The following is a 9638-nucleotide window of genomic DNA, read 5'->3' on the forward strand; positions in this document are numbered from 1 at the left end:
TCTAAAGGATGTTTTTTACCCATTAATAATTAAATTTAGGTATGTAGCAGCACCTAGAGCAGGTCTTCCCAAGCTTTGCTGGGTGCAGCTTGCTTTTGGTGGGCTTATAGCTCTACATGCTAACAGCCCCACCACAGCCCAGTAAGATCCACAAATCCTACTTTGAAAAACGTGTAATATTGTGTATGTTTGTATTAATATCTTGTAAGAAAATATCCCCACCCTACGGGGCTGAATTACCATCCACCTGTGACACACCACAGGTGGTGGCATTAATTAATTACAGAACTGCAGAGCATCTGTTGCTGTAAAGGTACACACGACCATTTTAACTCCACAAGGCAAGATTTTATGTCCTTTAATTTCATGGCAGGAGAACAAACCATTCTTAAGAGTACAAAATGTGAATGACAGCAGAGTCGAGGCAGCCAAATTTTTTAAGCTTGAAAAATATGAAGGAATGTGACTTCTGTAGTTGCTATATTAGGTATCAAAACATTATCTGCGTACTGTGCATATCTGTTGGTCAAATTAGTACCAAACTGCTTCCCTGGTCAGGTACTCATCCCATCTGATACCTTGCCAGGCCTCCTGCTGACTTTAATGGACTTCCCCTGGCCAGATTGCCATAGGGCTGGTTTGTTACCCGCAGCAATTCCAACTGCAGTTACTGTATGGCCATGACTAGATATTATCACCTTCGTCATTAGCAATCACACAGCACCATGATCCATGTCGAATTGTTTTCCAAGAGTCCTGCAGTCTGACACCTTGATGTTTACCAAGGAGAACAACTGCCCCAGAACGTATCCTCGCTGTGGCTCTGCAGTCAAACTACAACTGAGAAATAAGGACTGTTCAAGACTCCAGAACATGTGCCAGTGTCCTCTCATTAGCACCAGAACGAATACACTGACACCATCTTTCAAGGGAACAGCATGTCTTCAGCCTGCAGCCTTGTACCAAAGCAAAGCACAAGCAAAGCCAAGGGCTTGTCCAAGGACAGCAGCAGGAAGGGGTTCTGCTCCTAGCAAGAATACAGACTCTTGCTTCAGAAACAGGTGGATTTGTGGCATTTTGCATTTGCCATCTAGACATGAAGTACTTGGACCATTTTCTTCTCATTTAAAGAGATTTTTAGTGGGTTTTATAGCAGAAGTGCTCAAGGGATGGTGAGCTTCTTCCCATGGCAGCAGCCCACATATCCTCTTAGCGCTATTCTCCTTGTACAGCTAGCTGAAATTCCCTTTTAGCTAAAATGCTAGGAGGTGTACATCCTAGGAAGAGTAGGTTGAGAGGTCCTGTGCCTTTTCACAAGCAGAATCTGCTTAGCCCCAGAGAAGTGTTACAGCCATTCTCATGGGAAGAGACCATCTAACCACTGACCCAGTTCATCTCAGCTCACCAGCGTCCCACTCTGTGTGCCGAAGCACTAAGTGGAAGAGGGAAAGTGGAAGTATTTGGGATTTCAGAACTGACACTAGAGTGTGTTTCAGTCTCCCTCTAAGCAACCAGCAGTTCACTGAATGTCTTCCAAGAACAAACTGAATGATAGCTGGCATCAAATCCCTGCAAAGCTGGCATCCCAGCTCAAGAAGCAAACCATCTTCTCTCCTCCCCCCTGCCAGGTTTTTCATTACAGCCAGACTCTCCTAATGAAGAGACAGATTTTGTTTGCCTGCAGTAACATAGGTACCGCTGATGCAATCTCTATAGGTGTACATTCCTCAACAGTGCCATCAAAATGCCAAGCACTCGCGTGGTGCTGGCGCTCTCCCTGTCCTAGGGCAGTAGCTCCTGCAGATCTCATTCTCAATTTGCATGCTAGGACGTTCTCAGCGGTTGCACGCTCTTTGTTTCTGAAAACACCGAGCTGACTGAAGAAAAAGTGAAAGGAAGATAAGGTATGAGTCACACTCACTGCTGCTACACTCTATTCCCAGTCACAGCCACCCCTTGATCCATTTCCGTCAGCAGCAAGCCCAGCCTTGGGATGGAAGGCAGAGGCAGAGGCTAACTTGTGCTGCCAACATTTAACAATTGGATTAGGTCTTCTGCCAGAGGTATGGAAGCTCTGTCTTTGCTTTCAGCTTCCATTTACATCTCCTCTCAAGCAAATCCTCATAAAAATATACTGTTTGCAATATGTGCTCTTGCTCTCTCCTTTTCCAGTGTTTTAGAGCAGCATTGTATTTGCTTTAGGGCTTGCAAGGACCTCCATGGGAAATACTCCAACGCAGACTTCAGCAGTCAGTAATCTCTGCAGGGTACGAACAGGACCTGCTCGATATGTTAGCTCACCAGGAGGACTGTTAATAAGAAAAATGGAACAGATTTTTTTTTTTAGGCCACTTCTAAAAACACTTCTGGGAATGCTCTATCTTCCAAAACAACAGCAACAAAAAAATCCATAACCTGCCTAAGATGCATCCCCTTAGGAATCTATTAATTCTGTGTACAGTAAGTCAGCTTTCTTAACGTCCCAGTTCTGCTATGTGTTGGCATCCATCAGAGACAGAGTTATGCCTCACTTAAGGATCACAGACCCATCCCAGCAAAGGCATCCAGAACACGCACTCGCAGTGAATCACTGGGACACACGGGTGTATTTAAGAGCAATGCTTTCAGCATAGTTACATGTGACCCCCTCGAGAGCCACAGACAATGCCTTAGCACTTCTGCCGAGATGTTCTGCTGTATCTCCCATCCCACCCATTTTCTCTCTTGAACAGTCAGATGCTGCTGGGAGTCAGATGCTGCTGGTTTGTGTCTAAGCAGAGATTCAAGCCACGCACATCAATTTCTGACATTTAGATTTAGACATTTCAGAAGACACCAAGCACCCCTTCCTTACAGACCACAGGGAAACATTTTACACCTAATTGCCGTTTTAGTGCATACCATTGTCTTTGAAAATGCTAGTCATCAAGGACACACACAGATTAACGTGTTGTGAAATCACAGTGAATTTTAAGATCAGAAGCTTAAGCAGTAGTCTTCTCCCTGCCTGTCCCAGAGGGGTTACACACCTTCGGTCTGCACCGAACCCAGCCCCCAGGACCTGCTATAAACTGTCCCCAACAGCCACGTCCAGGGAAGCAGGGAAAGCGCAGCCCCCTTCGACACACCGCAGGGACAAAGGGCAGAGGACACTCGGTCATGGCCATGAAGAGGAGAGACAGAGGTAGGAGTCCTGTCTTTAGAAGCAGCATTACACCGTCCGAGACATGAAGGATTCCCATTTTTGATCCAGCATGCAGCTCAGGAGGCTTTGCCAATAACGTGCAAGTTCCAGCAGGACCAGCTCGGTGCAGCCCTGGAGGTGTCCTGTCTCTAGAAGCAGCATTACACAGTCCAAGACATGAAGGATTCCCATTTTTGATCCGGCGTGCAGCCGCAGCTCAGGAGGCTTTGCCAATAACGTGCAAGTTCCAGCAGGACCAGCTCGGTGCAGCCCTGGAGGTCAGGCAGAGCCGGGCTTTCGGTCCAGCAAAAGCAAGATAGCCTGTGTTCTGTCTCCTAGAGCTCAGGGTACATGTTGGCGTTTAAAGGTCACATCAAGCTTAAAAACTTTAATGCTTTTTTGAAAAATAAAACAGCACAGGTTCTTTTTTTTCTTTACCTTCTGGTTCCTGAGCCTTGACATCGTATGTCAGCAGTACTTCCCAGGTTTCCTCCCCAGCTACAAAATGGCCAGAAACACACTGGTTCTGAATCAAAGCTGAGTTCTTCGCCTGAGTTTACAAGCCAAACCATTAAAAAAATAAAAAAAAAAAGAAAGAAAAAAAAAAAGGGGGGGGGGGGGCAACCTCATAGGAGTCATGGGAAAAGCCTGAGAGCTGGCAACACTGAAACTGTTATCTTTCTCCCTGTGAAAGCGAATGCTGGTAGCTCTGCTTGTTTTCATGGTTTTACATCTGGTTTGGGTTTTTGTTGTTCCCCCCCCCTCCCTTTTTCTGGCTATTCAGGGATCCACCGAGGATGAACCGCATATGACTAAAGGCACCTCCTTAATTGAGAGCCAACATCACCACCTGCTGCACTGCCTGGAAAAAACAACCGTAAGTAGCAACACAATCCTCTTACATCTTACGAGGTCTTTGTGCCTGGGCCAGGCTCGGTACGGAAAAGCTGTGCACACAGACATACTCAGTAGACCTACAAACTCTGCCAGGGGGGACTGATGCTCAAGATCCCTAGAATATTCTGCAATGGGATAAATGCACTTTATTTCAATGCCTTCTTAAAAAAAATTAATGCGGATAAAGGTGTGATTATCTGCTCCTCCAGTCATCCACACCAGTACAAAGCCACCAGCAGGTTGCTCAGTCAAGCTCACTCCAATGCAAATACCTTCTCACCATGGGGTTAGGGAGCTCCTGTAAACAAGGTGTACACTAAGTTTAATTCCTTCAGTGCTTCTGAAAGAGAACTAAACTGCATTTGTCTCGTGCTGTCAGTCACACATCATAGATACTTGTGCTAATTAGCAAGAAAGGCCGGTTCTGCTGCCTTAAGAGCAGGAAGCTGCTGTCAGGGACTTCAAACCACAGCCCGGCCACCAGCCAAGAGGCTGGAAAAAATCACCTTTGGCCCTTTGTATGGCACAGAGCAGATGAACTCTCTTAATGGGTTTAAAGGTTGCACATATCTTCTCTCACCACAGTTCTGGTTACCAGAGCAGGTAATTGATCTCAAAGCCAGTCAAGCAGCTTCTATACCGTGACTTTTCTGTTTGTGCCATGCAAGATGTTGGAGTGAGAGTTTTATTTTTCATTAAGTGATTCTGTATGCAGACGTCTCTTGGAACATTTCAGATATTTATTGGATACATATGTTTTACTTCCAGGTATATAGAAAAGGTTCTGCAGTAAAGGAACACATTATCTATACTATGAGTCATTCTAGAAAGAATGAAGAGAGGTTAACACTTGAAATATTCATGCCTTTTTCTATCTGCATCCATCATCAAATGTACTTTTGATTTCTCACTTGCAAGAGCTTTCTTGTAGATAAATCACCTTCACTTCCATAGTTTGGCTTGTGCTGGAATAACACCACTTAGGCTTCAGCGATACACTGGAAGAAGAGGACTGGTTAATTACAGTGACCTGCTGAGTGCAGCTGGTTCATCGTGAGCTATAAAGGTCACCATGCCAAGGACAGAGAACTGATTCTTCCTGTATCAATGACTACAGAATTTATTTTATAAGATTCATCTTGCCTTTATTTCTAGCAATTTTGGATGTTACATAACAAGCAGATATTTCACAATCTGACTCTTTAGTTTAGAACTTTACGCTTAAAACCTTCACTACTATGACCCGTATTTCTCTAGAATACTTCCGTTTGGAAACTTTTAACAAATTGGCTGAAGCCAACAAAAGCTGGCAGACCCTGCCTCCAGGGTCTGCCCTTGCAAGGCCCTGACTTTGTAAAGGCTTATAGAAATTCTGGCGAGTGGACAGCCCTGGGAGCTGCACGAGCTGCTTCATCACTAATGAGCCAGTCAGGGTGCTGGAAGTAAAACGGCCAAAGCATATCCTGGTTTGCGGCTGTGTCCCCCACCACACTAACAAACCCAGATTGCCTCCAGCACGCAAGCCTACTCCGTGAGCCCCAGTGGTTGAAAACGTTCCAAACATTGCTTTTTTTCTGCAAGGAATGGCAGTAACGGTGATACTTTGAATTTTTATTAAAACCTAGAGGGAGAATCCGCACAATATTTAATCTGTTTTCCCCCACATTTTTCAGACAGTTATTACCACGATGTTGCATCAAATTGCAGAGCAAGCTGGGATTCTGAAATTCTCAATCAGAATAGTTCAATCAGCTTGTGTGGAAATTCTGCAGTTCACATAATCGATTAAAATGCTATGCAATAGTTCTCCTCCCAAAAATTTAAATTGACGTAAAAGAATTTGTAAACACTGAAGAGTCATTTTGTGACCAAGTTGCAGGAATGGAATAAGGACTGTACCATGGCTGCAAACTTGTTTCAATGGGCAATTCACCTCTCCTTAAACTAGGCAGAAGGATTCTAAAAGTACCTTCTTTATTGTGGTCATCAGCATACAGCCTCACATTTGAGCGGCTGTGAATGGCTCACAAACCTGGTGTGTCAGATGACAAAGTGACCCTAAAGTACTTCGAGCTGCCCTAACAGAGGTTATTTTTGTCATATTAATGCAACAGATGGAGTTTGTTCAAACAAAGGGAGGTTTTTCCCAGTCATTCCAACTCTCAGATTGAGTATGGCCATTCACATGCCGTGTTTTCTCCAAAGGCTGAGTGCATTCAATCCAGTCCTTCAGCCCAAACCTTTCTCTGTGTTTCCGAACCCCCGCCCATCGGTGACCCAATGGCTACGCATTTCCAATTCAATCACTTGTGAATCAGCAGCTCAAACTTTGTTTTCCTTTGCCTTCAGCTCTCAAAAGATCAAAGTAATCAAGTCGTTACCAGTTCTGTTCTATTTCCAAGAACATAAGGTTAAAAAGCTTACTTGTGAGAAGGAAGGAACAAAGGGTCTGATTCAGGCAAGGTTTGGTGGGAGAAGGTCCTGTTGCCCATTCAAACTTGAGCAAGCCGGCTGGAATGCTGAGGCAATAGCCGCAATGCTGGGACTAAACTTCTGAATGCCGGAATGGACAATCAATTGTGTTTTTATCTTTTGTTGGCATGTTGTCCCGTAGGGATTGTCCTATCTTGTGGATGATCCCCTGTTATCTGTACGAACTTCCACCATCAAGGTATTTCCTTTTTAATTCAATCTGTTTTCTCTGTGGTCTCTGTGACGTGTCTGGAGAGTGGTTGCTTCCTTTCTTGTTCCTGGTCTTGTCCGTGGGAGTTTGTGCACGTGGCTCTTTTGGCTATCCGGTGCTCTTGTTTCCTGTGAGAGTTGTGAGTTGTTCCGATGAAATCCGATGGCTGCCTTCACCATGGCTGCTTTTGTTTCCCATCCTTGCTGACGCTGACAGGGACTGGATAAGTTATGTTCCCTAGAACTACTTGGGTGTTCATACACACACATAAGAGTTCTTGCTTTCAGGATTTCTTGTTCTTTAGCACAAAAACTCTTCACAGAGTCAGTTTTCTGAATTTCCCTCCCCTATACACTCCCCACTCTCATCTACCGTGTTTATTTCCACCCAGCTAATAGCGCCCAATGAACTGCTTTGAACCCAAGAGCCAACACAAGCAACGTCCTGCAGTTAAGCTCTATGCCAAGGTGGTCATCCAAACACAACACAGTCCTGTCCTCGGGCAAAAAGAAAAAGGAGCATGAATCTCCTCTTGGGTTTCATACCATGTGGCATTGCAGACTTTGTGAAGCCACTTTCAGAACCCAGACACAAAAATGAAAGAAAATGTGAACACAATACAGTAACCACCTCAAATTAGGCAAGCAAGGCAGCATTGATAGACTGTCACGCTTTTGTCACTGCAACGGCTTCTCTTGCTCCCCTACTGATGCAGGAGAGCAAAATCTCCTCAAGGTTGCAGTGACTGAAAGGGCAGAGTCATTTCTTTTTAAGATCTGCCTAGCGCAGGTATTTTCAGGCACAGAGGCAGAGAGCCTCTCAACCAGACAAGGGGCTGACACATCCCCCCAGCCTAGCAAAAGGTGCTGTTGAAAACAAACCGCTGTTGGGCCCAAGCTGGTGGTGTCACCAGAGCCTAATGGCACCGTTTTATCCCCTGCCAGAACCACGAGTTCATCGATGAGCAGCTGTTCGAGCAGAACTGCATGGAGAGCTCGATGCAGAACTACCCTTCTTCTCGGAGCCCCTCCTTGTCCAGCCACCACGGACTGACCACCTCCTGCTGTTCTCGCCGAAACAAGAAGACCACTCACCTCCCCAACTCCAGCGTGCCAGCCACGCGCCTCCGGAGCATGCAGGAGCTCAGCACCATCCACATCCAGTGCAGCGAGCAGCCCTCACTCACAACCAGGTACAGTAAGTAGGCTCTTGCTGCTGACTATTGCATGCAAATCCCTGAGGGCGTTATCCCACTGGATGTTCTTGCAGGACTGGTCTCTCCAGCCACGGAGAGGGGTCTAGTGCCAGGAGCATCTTTGTTTCCCTCCTGCTAATGACAACCCAAGGAAAGGAGCTCCCAGTTGTTCTGGGGAGGAACTCTAGCACAGCTAGACCTGACATAAAGAATGAATTCCAGCTGAAACCCGCCTATGAAATGCTCATCCCACAGGCAGGAGCCAGCAGTCACCAGCTGTGAGCCACTCACCAAAGCTGGCCCAGGACCACTTCACAGCCCCCCTCCCAGATAGCCCAGTACTTCCAAGCCTTTACTGGGAGCACGCAAAGACAACTGGCTAAGCAGTGTCTCCGAGCAAAAGCTGTTAGAGAGCTGTACACACTGCCAGGGTCCACCAGGGACACTAACTTCACTGATTTTCAATGTCTAAATCACAGCTGTAAGCAGCAAGCATCACAGGGAAACAAAGAAGGAATTTCACAGTGGTGGCTTGGTATCCGTCCCCTAAAAAGCCATTAGTGACACAGGTGAAAAAGCACCTCTTAATAAAAAGTTTTGAAATTTTCATTTTATATGTAACTTGCTGAAAAAAAATCATTTCTTCACCATCTCTTTCTTGCTAATATTAAATTACTTTCTAAATCCCCCTCTGCCCATTGTGCACCGGGCTGCTTTTGAGTTTACCGTTCTTCTCCTCCCTGCTCCTATCAAAGGGCTCTAGAAACCGCAACAGAGCTGCTTCAGGGCAGCAAGCAATTACTGTGTGCCGGGGTGAAGTCAGAAGGGCATTTCAGAGAAGGAATTATGAAAGGATAAGCACAAAACAAATCTCTAGCTATTGCAGTTTTGAGATGACAATAGTTTAAGCCAGCACCTGAAACTAATTCAGGGGAATGGCACCATTCTGCCGATTTCAGTGGGTGCTAAATCAGAGCCGGTGATATTTTAAATGTCAACACTGCTTGTCATTTCACTTGCTTACCAAACTGTGCGAGAATGGAGAGACAAAAAAAAAGCTTTAAAGTTGTTTTTTTCATGTGGAATGAAACTAACCGGGTGTACTGGTTACCACTGGCAGAACCTCCCAGTCCCTAAGACTGCCCCACTCTCAGCTCGTGCCTGAGGCACCCGGGGAGCAGAATGGGTTCTGCCATGTGCCTGGGATGCTCCAGCGACCAAGAAACATCCTCCTGGTGAGTCACTGAGATAACAGCAGCAGCAGCTTTCCAACCTGGAGCTCTGCATTTTGAAAGGACAGGCCTGCGTTTAAAATGAACATGTTGGGCTGGTAATAGCAGACTCCTGTAGCTGTGCAGATGCACAGAAATCAACCTAGCATTTTCCCTCTGCCGTTAATTATAGGATGCAATTGATGGAGATCTAATAAGAATGCTCCCAGCTGCCAGATCCTCGAAACTACTGCAGAGAGATGAGAAAAGATCAAGGGACAGTGAATTTGAAAGAGGCATTTGAAATGCAAGGAAGATAACATCTCAAAAAGAGCTACCTGCGCTCTGAAAGCCTGCAGTACACAGGATGGTACATTTAGACGTCCTCTTAATTAAACTAGAACTATGCAAGAGTGAAAGGGAAACATAGAACAATTTGCCCTGTGAAAAAGCTGCATCCTAGCCAGG

The sequence above is a fragment of the Pterocles gutturalis genome, unplaced genomic scaffold, assembly GCF_000699245.1.
Source record: "Pterocles gutturalis isolate BGI_N339 unplaced genomic scaffold, ASM69924v1 scaffold13048, whole genome shotgun sequence".
Classification (NCBI taxonomy): domain Eukaryota; kingdom Metazoa; phylum Chordata; class Aves; order Pterocliformes; family Pteroclidae; genus Pterocles; species Pterocles gutturalis.